This window comes from Taudactylus pleione, unplaced genomic scaffold (assembly GCF_031769625.1).
Source record: "Taudactylus pleione unplaced genomic scaffold, aTauple2 ptg000551l, whole genome shotgun sequence".
Classification (NCBI taxonomy): Eukaryota; Metazoa; Chordata; class Amphibia; order Anura; family Myobatrachidae; genus Taudactylus; species Taudactylus pleione.
Genome location: NW_028284953.1, coordinates 2,160,319 through 2,176,101, shown reverse-complemented (window position 1 = coordinate 2,176,101; position 15,783 = coordinate 2,160,319). Strand labels below are relative to the sequence as shown.

Below are 15,783 nucleotides of genomic sequence, written 5' to 3'. Positions count from 1 at the left end.
CATTCTTCTTTCCTGAATTCTAGAATTTATGTCAAATTCCCAGTCCTTTAGTACAATAATTCACAATTAAATTATTCAAAGCATGTTAAGATAGCTTTATAATAAGCATTAAACACAAATAGTGCAATCACCTTCAAAGAATCTGCTTACTTTCTGAAATTTTCTTAAGATTCAGTATTGTGAAAAAATGGATGATTGAGAAACAAAATCAAAATGCCGTGACCCGGATTCGAACCGGGGTTGCTGCGGCCACAACGCAGAGTACTAACCACTATACGATCACGGCAATTTAAGCGAGCCAGGTAGGAGTCGAACCTACAAACTTATGATGCATAGTCAGACACGTTATCCATTGCGCCACTGGCCCAGGTGCCCTGTAGTAATTGAAGTGTCTTTCCTGTTTTTGAGCCTGTTTTAAAGTTTTATGGTTATTGAAGTATATACAGAATCACATTTTGGAAATTGACTGTACACTATCTGCAGGGATTGATTCCCAAAAACGTTTTAGGTACAATAATCCTTGTGACTGCTAAAAGATCTTTCAAAAATGTAATGAACTTACTCAGACAGAGCACAAACATTCTTCTTTCCTGAATTCCAGAATTTATGTCAAATTCCCAGTCCTTTAGTAAAATAATTCACAATTAAATTATTCAAAGCATGTTAAGATAGCTTTATAATAAGCATTAAACACAAATAGTGCATGCACCTTCAAAGAATCTGCTTACTTTCTGAAATTTTCTTAAGATTCAGTATTGTGAAAAAATGGATGATTGAGAAACAAAATCAAAATGTCGTGACCTGTTTTCGAACAGGGGTTGCTGCGGCCACAACGCAGAGTACTAACCACTATGCGATCAAGGCAATATAAGCGAGCCAGGTAGGAGTCAAACCTACAATCTTCTGATCCGTAGTCAGACGCGTTATCCATTGCGCCACTGGCCCACGTGTTTTGTAGTAATTGAAGTGTCTTTCCTGTTTTTGAGCCTATTTTCAGAGTTTTATGGTTATTGAAGTATATATAGAATCACAATTTGGAAATTGACTGTAGACTATCTGCAGGGATTGTTTCCCAAAAACGTTTTAGGTAAAATAATAATTGTTACTGCTAAAAGATATTTCAAAAATGTGATGAACTTACTCAGAAGGAAGCCCAAACATTCTTCTTTCCTGAATTCTAGAATTTATGTCAAATTCCCAGTCCTTTAGTACAATAATTCACAATTAAATTATTCAAAGCATGTTAAGATAGCTTTATAATAAGCATTAAACACAAATAGTGCAAGCACCTTCAAAGAATCTGCTTACTTTCTGAAATTTTCTTAAGATTCAGTATTGTGAAAAAATGGATGATTGTGAAACAAAATCAAAATGCTGTGACCCGTTTTCGAACCGGGGTTGCTGTGGCCACAACGCAGAGTACTAACCACTATATGATCACGTCAATTTAAGCGAGCCAGGTAGGAGTCGAACCTACAAACTTATGATCCGTAGTCAGACACGTTATCCATTGCGCCACTGGCCCAGGTGCCCTGTAGTAATTGAAGTGTCTTTCCTGTTTTTGAGCCAGTTTTGGAGTTTTATGGTTATTGAAGTATATACAGAATCACATTTTGGAAATTGACTGTACACTATCTGCAGGGATTGTTTCCCAAAAACGTTTTAGGTAAAATAATCCTTATGACTGCTAAAAGATCTTTAAAAAATGTGATGAACTTACTCAGACAGAGCCCAAACATTCTTCTTTCCTGAATTCTAGAATTTATGTCAAATTCCCAGTCCTTTAGTAAAATAATTCACAATTAAATTATTCAAAGCATGTTAAGATAGCTTTATAATAAGCATTAAACACAAATAGTGCAAGCACCTTCAAAGAATCTGCTTACTTTCTGAAATTTTCTTAAGATTCAGTATTGTGAAAAAATGGATGATTGAGAAACAAAATCAAAATGCCGTGACCCGGATTCGAACCGGGGTTGCTGCGGCCACAACGCAGAGTACTAACCACTATACGATCACAGCAATTTTAGTGAGCCAGGTAGGAGTAGAACCTACAATCTACAGATCCATAGTCAGACACGTTATCCATTGCCCACTGTCCCAGGTGTCTTGTAGTAATTGAAGTGTCTTTCATGTTTTCGAGCCTGTTTTCAGAATTTTATGGTTATTGAAGTATATACAGAATCACATTTTGGAAATTGACTGTACACTATCTGCAGGGATTGTTTCCCAAAAACGTTTTAGGTAAAATAATCCTTGTGACTGCTAAAAGATCTTTCAAAAATGTGATGAACTTACTCTGACAGAGCCCAAACATTCTTCTTTCCTGAATTCTAGAATTTATGTCAAATTCCCAGTCCTTTAGTACAATAATTCACAATTAAATTATTCAAAGCATGTTAAGATAGCTTTATAATAAGCATTAAACACAAATAGTGCAATCACCTTCAAAGAATCTGCTTACTTTCTGAAATTTTCTTAAGATTAAGTATTGTGAAAAAATGGATGATTGAGAAACAAAATCAAAATGCCGTGACCCGGATTCGAACCGGGGTTGCTGCGACCAAAACGCAGAGTACTAACCACTATACGATCACGGCAATTTAAGCGAGCCAGGTAGGAGTCGAACCTACAAACTTATGATCCATAGTCAGACACGTTATCCATTGCGCCACTGGCCAAGGTGCCCTGTAGTAATTGAAGTGTCTTTCCTGTTTTTGAGCCAGTTTTGGAGTTTTATGGTTATTGAAGTATATACAGAATCACATTTTGGAAATTGACTGTACACTATCTGCAGGGATTGTTTCCCAAAAACGTTTTGGGTAAAATAATCCTTGTGACTGCTAAAAGATCTTTAAAAAATGTGATGAACTTACTCAGACAGAGCCCAAACATTCTTCTTTCCTGAATTCCAGAATTTATGTCAAATTCCCAGTCCTTTAGTACAATAATTCACAATTAAATTATTCAAAGAATGTTAAGATAGCTTTATAATAAGCATTAAACACAAATAGTGCAAGCACCTTCAAAGAATCTGCTTACTTTCTGAAATTTTCTTAAGATCCAGTATTATGAAAAAATGGATGATTGTGAAACAAAATCAAAATGCTGTAACCCGTTTTCGAAATGGGGTTGTGGCAACCACAACGCAGAGTACTATATACTATACAATCACGGCAATTTAAGCGAGCCAGGTAGGAGTCGAACCTACAATCTTCTAATTTATAGTCAGACACGTTATCCATTGCCCACTGTCCCAGGTGTCTTGTAGCAATTGAAGAGTCTTACCTGTTTTTGAGCCTGTTTTAAAGTTTTATGGTTATTGAAGTATATACAGAATCACATTTTGGAAATTGACTGTACACTATCTGCAGGGATTGTTTCCCAAAAATGTTTTAGGTACAATAATCCTTGTGACTGCTAAAAGATCTTTAAAAAATGTAATGAACTTACTCAGACAGAGCCCAAACATTCTTCTTTCCTGAATTCTAGAATTTATGTCAAATTCCCAGTCCTTAAGAAAAATAATTCACAATTAAATTATTCAAAGCATGTTAAGATAGCTTTATAATAAGCATTAAACACAAATAGAGCAAGCACCTTCAAAGAATCTGCTTACTTTCAGAAATTTTCTTAAGATTCAGTATTGTGAAAAAATGGATGATTGAGAAACAAAATCAAAATGCCGTGACCCGGATTCGAACCGGGGTTGCTGCGGCCACAACGCAGAGTACTAACCACTATACGATCAAGGCAATTTAAACGAGCCAGGTAGGAGTCGAACCTACAAACTTATGATGCATAGTCAGACACGTTATCCATTGCGCCACTGGCCCAGGTGCCCTGTAGTAATTGAAGTGTCTTTCCTGTTTTTGAGCCTGTTTTAAAGTTTTATGGTTATTGAAGTATATACAGAATCACATTTTGGAAATTGACTGTACACTATCTGCAGGGATTGATTCCCAAAAACGTTTTAGGTACAATAATCCTTGTGACTGCTAAAAGATCTTTCAAAAATGTAATGAACTTACTCAGACAGAGCACAAACATTCTTCTTTCCTGAATTCCAGAATTTATGTCAAATTCCCAGTCCTTTAGTAAAATAATTCACAATTAAATTATTCAAAGCATGTTAAGATAGCTTTATAATAAGCATTAAACACAAATAGTGCATGCACCTTCAAAGAATCTGCTTACTTTCTGAAATTTTCTTAAGATTCAGTATTGTGAAAAAATGGATGATTGAGAAACAAAATCAAAATGTCGTGACCTGTTTTCGAACAGGGGTTGCTGCTGCCACAACGCAGAGTACTAACCACTATGCGATCAAGGCAATATAAGCGAGCCAGGTAGGAGTCAAACCTACAATCTTCTGATCCGTAGTCAGACGCGTTATCCATTGCGCCACTGGCCCACGTGTTTTGTAGTAATTGAAGTGTCTTTCCTGTTTTTGAGCCTATTTTCAGAGTTTTATGGTTATTGAAGTATATACAGAATCACATTTTGGAAATTGACTGTACACTATCTGCAGGGATTGTTTCCCAAAAACGTTTTGGGTAAAATAATCCTTGTGACTGCTAAAAGATCTTTAAAAAATGTGATGAACTTACTCAGACAGAGCCCAAACATTCTTCTTTCCTGAATTCCAGAATTTATGTCAAATTCCCAGTCCTTTAGTACAATAATTCACAATTAAATTATTCAAAGCATGTTAAGATAGCTTTATAATAAGCATTAAACACAAATAGTGCAAGCACCTTCAAAGAATCTGCTTACTTTCTGAAATTTTCTTAAGATCCAGTATTATGAAAAAATGGATGATTGTGAAACAAAATCAAAATGCTGTAACCCGTTTTCGAAATGGGGTTGTGGCAACCACAATGCAGAGTACTATATACTATACAATCACGGCAATTTAAGCGAGCCAGGTAGGAGTTGAACCTACAATCTTCTAATCTATAGTCAGACACGTTATCCATTGCCCACTGTCCCAGGTGTCTTGTAGCAATTGAAGAGTCTTTCCTGTTTTTGAGCCTGTTTTAAAGTTTTATGGTTATTGAAGTATATACAGAATCACATTTTGGAAATTGACTGTACACTATCTGCAGGGATTGTTTCCCAAAAATGTTTTAGGTACAATAATCCTTGTGACTGCTAAAAGATCTTTAAAAAATGTAATGAACTTACTCAGACAGAGCCCAAACATTCTTCTTTCCTGAATTCTAGAATTTATGTCAAATTCCCAGTCCTTAAGAAAAATAATTCACAATTAAATTATTCAAAGCATGTTAAGATAGCTTTATAATAAGCATTAAACACAAATAGAGCAAGCACCTTCAAAGAATCTGCTTACTTTCAGAATTTTTCTTAAGATTCAGTATTGTGAAAAAATGGATGATTGAGAAACAAAATCAAAATGCCGTGACACGGATTCGAACCGGGGTTGCTGCGGCCACAACGCAGAGTACTAACCACTATACGATCACGGCAATTTTAGTGAGCCAGGTAGGAGTAGAACCTACAATCTACAGATCCATAGTCAGACACGTTATCCATTGCCCACTGTCCCGGGTGTCTTGTAGTAATTGAAGTGTCTTTCCTGTTTTTGAGCCTGTTTTCAGAATTTTATGGTTATTGAAGTATATACAGAATCACATTTTGGAAATTGACTGTACACTATCTGCAGGGATTGTTTCCCAAAAACGTTTTAGGTAAAATAATCCTTGTGACTGCTAAAAGATCTTTAAAAAATGTGATGAACTTACTCTGACAGAGCCCAAACATTCTTCTTTCCTGAATTCTAGAATTTATGTCAAATTCGCAGTCCTTTAGTACAATAATTCACAATTAAATTATTCAAAGCATGTTAAGATAGCTTTATAATAAGCATTAAACACAAATAGTGCAATCACCTTCAAAGAATCTGCTTACTTTCTGAAATTTTCTTAAGATTCAGTATTGTGAAAAAATGGATGATTGAGAAACAAAATCAAAATGCCGTGACACGGATTCGAACCGGGGTTGCTGCGGCCACAACGCAGAGTACTAACCACTATACGATCACGGCAATTTAAGCGAGCCAGGTAGGAGTCGAACCTACAAACTTATGATGCATAGTCAGACACGTTATCCATTGCGCCACTGGCCCAGGTGCCCTGTAGTAATTGAAGTGTCTTTCCTGTTTTTGAGCCTGTTTTAAAGTTTTATGGTTATTGAAGTATATACAGAATCACATTTTGGAAATTGACTGTACACTATCTGCAGGGATTGATTCCCAAAAACGTTTTAGGTACAATAATCCTTGTGACTGCTAAAAGATCTTTCAAAAATGTAATGAACTTACTCAGACAGAGCACAAACATTCTTCTTTCCTGAATTCCAGAATTTATGTCAAATTCCCAGTCCTTTAGTAAAATAATTCACAATTAAATTATTCAAAGCATGTTAAGATAGCTTTATAATAAGCATTAAACACAAATAGTGCAAGCACCTTCAAAGAATCTGCTTACTTTCTGAAATTTTCTTAAGATTCAGTATTGTGAAAAAATGGATGATTGAGAAACAAAATCAAAATGTCGTGACCTGTTTTCAAACAGGGGTTGCTGCGGCCACAACGCAGAGTACTAACCACTATGCGATCAAGGCAATATAAGCGAGCCAGGTAGGAGTCAAACCTACAATCTTCTGATCCGCAGTCAGACGCGTTATCCATTGCGCCACTGGCCCACGTGTTTTGTAGTAATTGAAGTGTCTTTCCTGTTTTTGAGCCTATTTTCAGAGTTTTATGGTTATTGAAGTATATACAGAATCACATTTTGGAAATTGACTGTAGACTATCTGCAGGGATTGTTTCCCAAAAACGTTTTAGGTAAAATAATAATTGTTACTGCTAAAAGATATTTCAAAAATGTGATGAACTTACTCAGAAGGAAGCCCAAACATTCTTCTTTCCTGAATTCTAGAATTTATGTCAAATTCCCAGTACTTTAGTACAATAATTCACAATTAAATTATTCAAAGCATGTTAAGATAGCTTTATAATAAGCATTAAACACAAATAGTGCAAGCACCTTCAAAGAATCTGCTTACTTTCTGAAATTTTCTTAAGATTCAGTATTGTGAAAAAATGGATGATTGTGAAACAAAATCAAAATGCTGTGACCCGTTTTCGAACCGGGGTTGCTGCGGCCACAACGCAGAGTACTAACCACTATATGATCACGTCAATTTAAGCGAGCCAGGTAGGAGTCGAACCTACAAACTTATGATCCGAAGTCAGACACGTTATCCATTGCGCCACTGGCCCAGGTGCCCTGTAGTAATTGAAGTGTCTTTCCTGTTTTTGAGCCTGTTTTCAGAATTTTATGGTTATTGAAGTATATACAGAATCACATTTTGGAAATTGACTGTACACTATCTGCAGGGATTGTTTCCCAAAAACGTTTTAGGTAAAATAATCCTTGTGACTGCTAAAAGATCTTTAAAAAATGTGATGAACTTACTCTGACAGAGCCCAAACATTCTTCTTTCCTGAATTCTAGAATTTATGTCAAATTCGCAGTCCTTTAGTACAATAATTCACAATTAAATTATTCAAAGCATGTTAAGATAGCTTTATAATAAGCATTAAACACAAATAGTGCAATCACCTTCAAAGAATCTGCTTACTTTCTGAAATTTTCTTAAGATTCAGTATTGTGAAAAAATGGATGATTGAGAAACAAAATCAAAATGCCGTGACACGGATTCGAACCGGGGTTGCTGCGGCCACAACGCAGAGTACTAACCACTATACGATCACGGCAATTTAAGCGAGCCAGGTAGGAGTCGAACCTACAAACTTATGATGCATAGTCAGACACGTTATCCATTGCGCCACTGGCCCAGGTGCCCTGTAGTAATTGAAGTGTCTTTCCTGTTTTTGAGCCTGTTTTAAAGTTTTATGGTTATTGAAGTATATACAGAATCACATTTTGGAAATTGACTGTACACTATCTGCAGGGATTGATTCCCAAAAACGTTTTAGGTACAATAATCCTTGTGACTGCTAAAAGATCTTTCAAAAATGTAATGAACTTACTCAGACAGAGCACAAACATTCTTCTTTCCTGAATTCCAGAATTTATGTCAAATTCCCAGTCCTTTAGTAAAATAATTCACAATTAAATTATTCAAAGCATGTTAAGATAGCTTTATAATAAGCATTAAACACAAATAGTGCAAGCACCTTCAAAGAATCTGCTTACTTTCTGAAATTTTCTTAAGATTCAGTATTGTGAAAAAATGGATGATTGAGAAACAAAATCAAAATGTCGTGACCTGTTTTCAAACAGGGGTTGCTGCGGCCACAACGCAGAGTACTAACCACTATGCGATCAAGGCAATATAAGCGAGCCAGGTAGGAGTCAAACCTACAATCTTCTGATCCGCAGTCAGACGCGTTATCCATTGCGCCACTGGCCCACGTGTTTTGTAGTAATTGAAGTGTCTTTCCTGTTTTTGAGCCTATTTTCAGAGTTTTATGGTTATTGAAGTATATACAGAATCACATTTTGGAAATTGACTGTAGACTATCTGCAGGGATTGTTTCCCAAAAACGTTTTAGGTAAAATAATAATTGTTACTGCTAAAAGATATTTCAAAAATGTGATGAACTTACTCAGAAGGAAGCCCAAACATTCTTCTTTCCTGAATTCTAGAATTTATGTCAAATTCCCAGTACTTTAGTACAATAATTCACAATTAAATTATTCAAAGCATGTTAAGATAGCTTTATAATAAGCATTAAACACAAATAGTGCAAGCACCTTCAAAGAATCTGCTTACTTTCTGAAATTTTCTTAAGATTCAGTATTGTGAAAAAATGGATGATTGTGAAACAAAATCAAAATGCTGTGACCCGTTTTCGAACCGGGGTTGCTGCGGCCACAACGCAGAGTACTAACCACTATATGATCACGTCAATTTAAGCGAGCCAGGTAGGAGTCGAACCTACAAACTTATGATCCGAAGTCAGACACGTTATCCATTGCGCCACTGGCCCAGGTGCCCTGTAGTAATTGAAGTGTCTTTCCTGTTTTTGAGCCAGTTTTGGAGTTTTATGGTTATTGAAGTATATACAGAATCACATTTTGGAAATTGACTGTACACTATCTGCAGGGATTGTTTCCCAAAAACGTTTTAGGTAAAATAATCCTTATGACTGCTAAAAGATCTTTAAAAAATGTGATGAACTTACTCAGACAGAGCCCAAACATTCTTCTTTCCTGAATTCCAGAATTTATGTCAAATTCCCAGTCCTTTAGTACAATAATTCACAATTAAATTATTCAAAGCATGTTAAGATAGCTTTATAATAAGCTTTAAACACAAATAGTGCAAGCACCTTCAAAGAATCTGCTTACTTTCTGAAATTTTCTTAAGATTCAGTATTGTGAAAAAATGGATGATTGTGAAACAAAATCAAAATGCTGTGACCCGTTTTCGAAATGGGGTTGCTGCAGCCACAACGCAGAGTACTAACTACTATACAAGCACAGCAATCTAAGCAAGCCAGGTAGGAGTCGAACCTACAATCTTCTGATCTATAGTCAGACGCGTTATCCATTGCCCACTGTTCCAGGTGCCTTGTAGCAATTGAAGAGTCTTACCTGTTTTTGAGCCTGTTTTAAAGTTTTATGGTTATTGAAGTATATACAGAATCACATTTTGGAAATTGACTGTACACTATCTGCAGGGATTGTTTCCCAAAAATGTTTTAGGTACAATAATCCTTGTGACTGCTAAAAGATCTTTAAAAAATGTAATGAACTTACTCAGACAGAGCCCAAACATTCTTCTTTCCTGAATTCTAGAATTTATGTCAAATTCCCAGTCCTTAAGAAAAATAATTCACAATTAAATTATTCAAAGCATGTTAAGATAGCTTTATAATAAGCATTAAACACAAATAGAGCAAGCACCTTCAAAGAATCTGCTTACTTTCAGAAATTTTCTTAAGATTCAGTATTGTGAAAAAATGGATGATTGAGAAACAAAATCAAAATGCCGTGACCCGGATTCGAACCGGGGTTGCTGCGGCCACAACGCAGAGTACTAACCACTATACGATCAAGGCAATTTAAACGAGCCAGGTAGGAGTCGAACCTACAAACTTATGATGCATAGTCAGACACGTTATCCATTGCGCCACTGGCCCAGGTGCCCTGTAGTAATTGAAGTGTCTTTCCTGTTTTTGAGCCTGTTTTAAAGTTTTATGGTTATTGAAGTATATACAGAATCACATTTTGGAAATTGACTGTACACTATCTGCAGGGATTGATTCCCAAAAACGTTTTAGGTACAATAATCCTTGTGACTGCTAAAAGATCTTTCAAAAATGTAATGAACTTACTCAGACAGAGCACAAACATTCTTCTTTCCTGAATTCCAGAATTTATGTCAAATTCCCAGTCCTTTAGTAAAATAATTCACAATTAAATTATTCAAAGCATGTTAAGATAGCTTTATAATAAGCATTAAACACAAATAGTGCATGCACCTTCAAAGAATCTGCTTACTTTCTGAAATTTTCTTAAGATTCAGTATTGTGAAAAAATGGATGATTGAGAAACAAAATCAAAATGTCGTGACCTGTTTTCGAACAGGGGTTGCTGCTGCCACAACGCAGAGTACTAACCACTATGCGATCAAGGCAATATAAGCGAGCCAGGTAGGAGTCAAACCTACAATCTTCTGATCCGTAGTCAGACGCGTTATCCATTGCGCCACTGGCCCACGTGTTTTGTAGTAATTGAAGTGTCTTTCCTGTTTTTGAGCCTATTTTCAGAGTTTTATGGTTATTGAAGTATATACAGAATCACATTTTGGAAATTGACTGTACACTATCTGCAGGGATTGTTTCCCAAAAACGTTTTGGGTAAAATAATCCTTGTGACTGCTAAAAGATCTTTAAAAAATGTGATGAACTTACTCAGACAGAGCCCAAACATTCTTCTTTCCTGAATTCCAGAATTTATGTCAAATTCCCAGTCCTTTAGTACAATAATTCACAATTAAATTATTCAAAGCATGTTAAGATAGCTTTATAATAAGCATTAAACACAAATAGTGCAAGCACCTTCAAAGAATCTGCTTACTTTCTGAAATTTTCTTAAGATCCAGTATTATGAAAAAATGGATGATTGTGAAACAAAATCAAAATGCTGTAACCCGTTTTCGAAATGGGGTTGTGGCAACCACAATGCAGAGTACTATATACTATACAATCACGGCAATTTAAGCGAGCCAGGTAGGAGTTGAACCTACAATCTTCTAATCTATAGTCAGACACGTTATCCATTGCCCACTGTCCCAGGTGTCTTGTAGCAATTGAAGAGTCTTTCCTGTTTTTGAGCCTGTTTTAAAGTTTTATGGTTATTGAAGTATATACAGAATCACATTTTGGAAATTGACTGTACACTATCTGCAGGGATTGTTTCCCAAAAATGTTTTAGGTACAATAATCCTTGTGACTGCTAAAAGATCTTTAAAAAATGTAATGAACTTACTCAGACAGAGCCCAAACATTCTTCTTTCCTGAATTCTAGAATTTATGTCAAATTCCCAGTCCTTAAGAAAAATAATTCACAATTAAATTATTCAAAGCATGTTAAGATAGCTTTATAATAAGCATTAAACACAAATAGAGCAAGCACCTTCAAAGAATCTGCTTACTTTCAGAATTTTTCTTAAGATTCAGTATTGTGAAAAAATGGATGATTGAGAAACAAAATCAAAATGCCGTGACACGGATTCGAACCGGGGTTGCTGCGGCCACAACGCAGAGTACTAACCACTATACGATCACGGCAATTTTAGTGAGCCAGGTAGGAGTAGAACCTACAATCTACAGATCCATAGTCAGACACGTTATCCATTGCCCACTGTCCCGGGTGTCTTGTAGTAATTGAAGTGTCTTTCCTGTTTTTGAGCCTGTTTTCAGAATTTTATGGTTATTGAAGTATATACAGAATCACATTTTGGAAATTGACTGTACACTATCTGCAGGGATTGTTTCCCAAAAACGTTTTAGGTAAAATAATCCTTGTGACTGCTAAAAGATCTTTAAAAAATGTGATGAACTTACTCTGACAGAGCCCAAACATTCTTCTTTCCTGAATTCTAGAATTTATGTCAAATTCGCAGTCCTTTAGTACAATAATTCACAATTAAATTATTCAAAGCATGTTAAGATAGCTTTATAATAAGCATTAAACACAAATAGTGCAATCACCTTCAAAGAATCTGCTTACTTTCTGAAATTTTCTTAAGATTCAGTATTGTGAAAAAATGGATGATTGAGAAACAAAATCAAAATGCCGTGACACGGATTCGAACCGGGGTTGCTGCGGCCACAACGCAGAGTACTAACCACTATACGATCACGGCAATTTAAGCGAGCCAGGTAGGAGTCGAACCTACAAACTTATGATGCATAGTCAGACACGTTATCCATTGCGCCACTGGCCCAGGTGCCCTGTAGTAATTGAAGTGTCTTTCCTGTTTTTGAGCCTGTTTTAAAGTTTTATGGTTATTGAAGTATATACAGAATCACATTTTGGAAATTGACTGTACACTATCTGCAGGGATTGATTCCCAAAAACGTTTTAGGTACAATAATCCTTGTGACTGCTAAAAGATCTTTCAAAAATGTAATGAACTTACTCAGACAGAGCACAAACATTCTTCTTTCCTGAATTCCAGAATTTATGTCAAATTCCCAGTCCTTTAGTAAAATAATTCACAATTAAATTATTCAAAGCATGTTAAGATAGCTTTATAATAAGCATTAAACACAAATAGTGCAAGCACCTTCAAAGAATCTGCTTACTTTCTGAAATTTTCTTAAGATTCAGTATTGTGAAAAAATGGATGATTGAGAAACAAAATCAAAATGTCGTGACCTGTTTTCAAACAGGGGTTGCTGCGGCCACAACGCAGAGTACTAACCACTATGCGATCAAGGCAATATAAGCGAGCCAGGTAGGAGTCAAACCTACAATCTTCTGATCCGCAGTCAGACGCGTTATCCATTGCGCCACTGGCCCACGTGTTTTGTAGTAATTGAAGTGTCTTTCCTGTTTTTGAGCCTATTTTCAGAGTTTTATGGTTATTGAAGTATATACAGAATCACATTTTGGAAATTGACTGTAGACTATCTGCAGGGATTGTTTCCCAAAAACGTTTTAGGTAAAATAATAATTGTTACTGCTAAAAGATATTTCAAAAATGTGATGAACTTACTCAGAAGGAAGCCCAAACATTCTTCTTTCCTGAATTCTAGAATTTATGTCAAATTCCCAGTACTTTAGTACAATAATTCACAATTAAATTATTCAAAGCATGTTAAGATAGCTTTATAATAAGCATTAAACACAAATAGTGCAAGCACCTTCAAAGAATCTGCTTACTTTCTGAAATTTTCTTAAGATTCAGTATTGTGAAAAAATGGATGATTGTGAAACAAAATCAAAATGCTGTGACCCGTTTTCGAACCGGGGTTGCTGCGGCCACAACGCAGAGTACTAACCACTATATGATCACGTCAATTTAAGCGAGCCAGGTAGGAGTCGAACCTACAAACTTATGATCCGAAGTCAGACACGTTATCCATTGCGCCACTGGCCCAGGTGCCCTGTAGTAATTGAAGTGTCTTTCCTGTTTTTGAGCCTGTTTTCAGAATTTTATGGTTATTGAAGTATATACAGAATCACATTTTGGAAATTGACTGTACACTATCTGCAGGGATTGTTTCCCAAAAACGTTTTAGGTAAAATAATCCTTGTGACTGCTAAAAGATCTTTAAAAAATGTGATGAACTTACTCTGACAGAGCCCAAACATTCTTCTTTCCTGAATTCTAGAATTTATGTCAAATTCGCAGTCCTTTAGTACAATAATTCACAATTAAATTATTCAAAGCATGTTAAGATAGCTTTATAATAAGCATTAAACACAAATAGTGCAATCACCTTCAAAGAATCTGCTTACTTTCTGAAATTTTCTTAAGATTCAGTATTGTGAAAAAATGGATGATTGAGAAACAAAATCAAAATGCCGTGACACGGATTCGAACCGGGGTTGCTGCGGCCACAACGCAGAGTACTAACCACTATACGATCATGGCAATTTAAGCGAGCCAGGTAGGAGTCGAACCTACAAACTTATGATGCATAGTCAGACACGTTATCCATTGCGCCACTGGCCCAGGTGCCCTGTAGTAATTGAAGTGTCTTTCCTGTTTTTGAGCCTGTTTTAAAGTTTTATGGTTATTGAAGTATATACAGAATCACATTTTGGAAATTGACTGTACACTATCTGCAGGGATTGATTCCCAAAAACGTTTTAGGTACAATAATCCTTGTGACTGCTAAAAGATCTTTCAAAAATGTAATGAACTTACTCAGACAGAGCACAAACATTCTTCTTTCCTGAATTCCAGAATTTATGTCAAATTCCCAGTCCTTTAGTAAAATAATTCACAATTAAATTATTCAAAGCATGTTAAGATAGCTTTATAATAAGCATTAAACACAAATAGTGCAAGCACCTTCAAAGAATCTGCTTACTTTCTGAAATTTTCTTAAGATTCAGTATTGTGAAAAAATGGATGATTGAGAAACAAAATCAAAATGTCGTGACCTGTTTTCAAACAGGGGTTGCTGCGGCCACAACGCAGAGTACTAACCACTATGCGATCAAGGCAATATAAGCGAGCCAGGTAGGAGTCAAACCTACAATCTTCTGATCCGCAGTCAGACGCGTTATCCATTGCGCCACTGGCCCACGTGTTTTGTAGTAATTGAAGTGTCTTTCCTGTTTTTGAGCCTATTTTCAGAGTTTTATGGTTATTGAAGTATATACAGAATCACATTTTGGAAATTGACTGTAGACTATCTGCAGGGATTGTTTCCCAAAAACGTTTTAGGTAAAATAATAATTGTTACTGCTAAAAGATATTTCAAAAATGTGATGAACTTACTCAGAAGGAAGCCCAAACATTCTTCTTTCCTGAATTCTAGAATTTATGTCAAATTCCCAGTACTTTAGTACAATAATTCACAATTAAATTATTCAAAGCATGTTAAGATAGCTTTATAATAAGCATTAAACACAAATAGTGCAAGCACCTTCAAAGAATCTGCTTACTTTCTGAAATTTTCTTAAGATTCAGTATTGTGAAAAAATGGATGATTGTGAAACAAAATCAAAATGCTGTGACCCGTTTTCGAACCGGGGTTGCTGCGGCCACAACGCAGAGTACTAACCACTATATGATCACGTCAATTTAAGCGAGCCAGGTAGGAGTCGAACCTACAAACTTATGATCCGAAGTCAGACACGTTATCCATTGCGCCACTGGCCCAGGTGCCCTGTAGTAATTGAAGTGTCTTTCCTGTTTTTGAGCCAGTTTTGGAGTTTTATGGTTATTGAAGTATATACAGAATCACATTTTGGAAATTGACTGTACACTATCTGCAGGGATTGTTTCCCAAAAACGTTTTAGGTAAAATAATCCTTATGACTGCTAAAAGATCTTTAAAAAATGTGATGAACTTACTCAGACAGAGCCCAAACATTCTTCTTTCCTGAATTCCAGAATTTATGTCAAATTCCCAGTCCTTTAGTACAATAATTCACAATTAAATTATTCAAAGCATGTTAAGATAGCTTTATAATAAGCTTTAAACACAAATAGTGCAAGCACCTTCAAAGAATCTGCTTACTTTCTGAAATTTTCTTA

At 35.8% G+C, this 15,783-nt stretch overlaps 15 non-coding genes across 15 annotated transcripts; all 15 read right to left on the bottom strand.

The window, feature by feature from the left end:
- Window positions 1-214: 214 nt before the first annotated feature.
- On the bottom strand, window positions 215-286 carry TRNAH-GUG (transfer RNA histidin (anticodon GUG)). Its single transcript has one exon. It is a non-coding gene; the product is annotated as a tRNA-His (tRNA).
- A 586-nt stretch (window positions 287-872) lies between these two features.
- On the bottom strand, window positions 873-945 carry TRNAR-ACG (transfer RNA arginine (anticodon ACG)). Its single transcript has one exon. It is a non-coding gene; the product is annotated as a tRNA-Arg (tRNA).
- Window positions 946-1,452: 507 nt separating this feature from the next.
- Window positions 1,453-1,525, bottom strand: TRNAR-ACG (transfer RNA arginine (anticodon ACG)). Its single transcript has one exon. It is a non-coding gene; the product is annotated as a tRNA-Arg (tRNA).
- Window positions 1,526-1,950: 425 nt separating this feature from the next.
- TRNAH-GUG (transfer RNA histidin (anticodon GUG)) lies at window positions 1,951-2,022 on the bottom strand. The gene has a single exon. It is a non-coding gene; the product is annotated as a tRNA-His (tRNA).
- Window positions 2,023-2,528: 506 nt separating this feature from the next.
- TRNAQ-UUG (transfer RNA glutamine (anticodon UUG)) lies at window positions 2,529-2,600 on the bottom strand. Its single transcript has one exon. It is a non-coding gene; the product is annotated as a tRNA-Gln (tRNA).
- A 1,741-nt stretch (window positions 2,601-4,341) lies between these two features.
- On the bottom strand, window positions 4,342-4,414 carry TRNAR-ACG (transfer RNA arginine (anticodon ACG)). The gene has a single exon. It is a non-coding gene; the product is annotated as a tRNA-Arg (tRNA).
- A 2,239-nt stretch (window positions 4,415-6,653) lies between these two features.
- Window positions 6,654-6,726, bottom strand: TRNAR-GCG (transfer RNA arginine (anticodon GCG)). The gene has a single exon. It is a non-coding gene; the product is annotated as a tRNA-Arg (tRNA).
- A 507-nt stretch (window positions 6,727-7,233) lies between these two features.
- Window positions 7,234-7,306, bottom strand: TRNAR-UCG (transfer RNA arginine (anticodon UCG)). The gene has a single exon. It is a non-coding gene; the product is annotated as a tRNA-Arg (tRNA).
- Window positions 7,307-8,390: 1,084 nt separating this feature from the next.
- On the bottom strand, window positions 8,391-8,463 carry TRNAR-GCG (transfer RNA arginine (anticodon GCG)). The gene has a single exon. It is a non-coding gene; the product is annotated as a tRNA-Arg (tRNA).
- A 507-nt stretch (window positions 8,464-8,970) lies between these two features.
- TRNAR-UCG (transfer RNA arginine (anticodon UCG)) lies at window positions 8,971-9,043 on the bottom strand. The gene has a single exon. It is a non-coding gene; the product is annotated as a tRNA-Arg (tRNA).
- Window positions 9,044-10,703: 1,660 nt separating this feature from the next.
- TRNAR-ACG (transfer RNA arginine (anticodon ACG)) lies at window positions 10,704-10,776 on the bottom strand. Its single transcript has one exon. It is a non-coding gene; the product is annotated as a tRNA-Arg (tRNA).
- A 2,239-nt stretch (window positions 10,777-13,015) lies between these two features.
- TRNAR-GCG (transfer RNA arginine (anticodon GCG)) lies at window positions 13,016-13,088 on the bottom strand. Its single transcript has one exon. It is a non-coding gene; the product is annotated as a tRNA-Arg (tRNA).
- Window positions 13,089-13,595: 507 nt separating this feature from the next.
- TRNAR-UCG (transfer RNA arginine (anticodon UCG)) lies at window positions 13,596-13,668 on the bottom strand. The gene has a single exon. It is a non-coding gene; the product is annotated as a tRNA-Arg (tRNA).
- A 1,084-nt stretch (window positions 13,669-14,752) lies between these two features.
- On the bottom strand, window positions 14,753-14,825 carry TRNAR-GCG (transfer RNA arginine (anticodon GCG)). The gene has a single exon. It is a non-coding gene; the product is annotated as a tRNA-Arg (tRNA).
- Window positions 14,826-15,332: 507 nt separating this feature from the next.
- On the bottom strand, window positions 15,333-15,405 carry TRNAR-UCG (transfer RNA arginine (anticodon UCG)). The gene has a single exon. It is a non-coding gene; the product is annotated as a tRNA-Arg (tRNA).
- Between the last annotated feature and the right edge of the window lie 378 nt (window positions 15,406-15,783).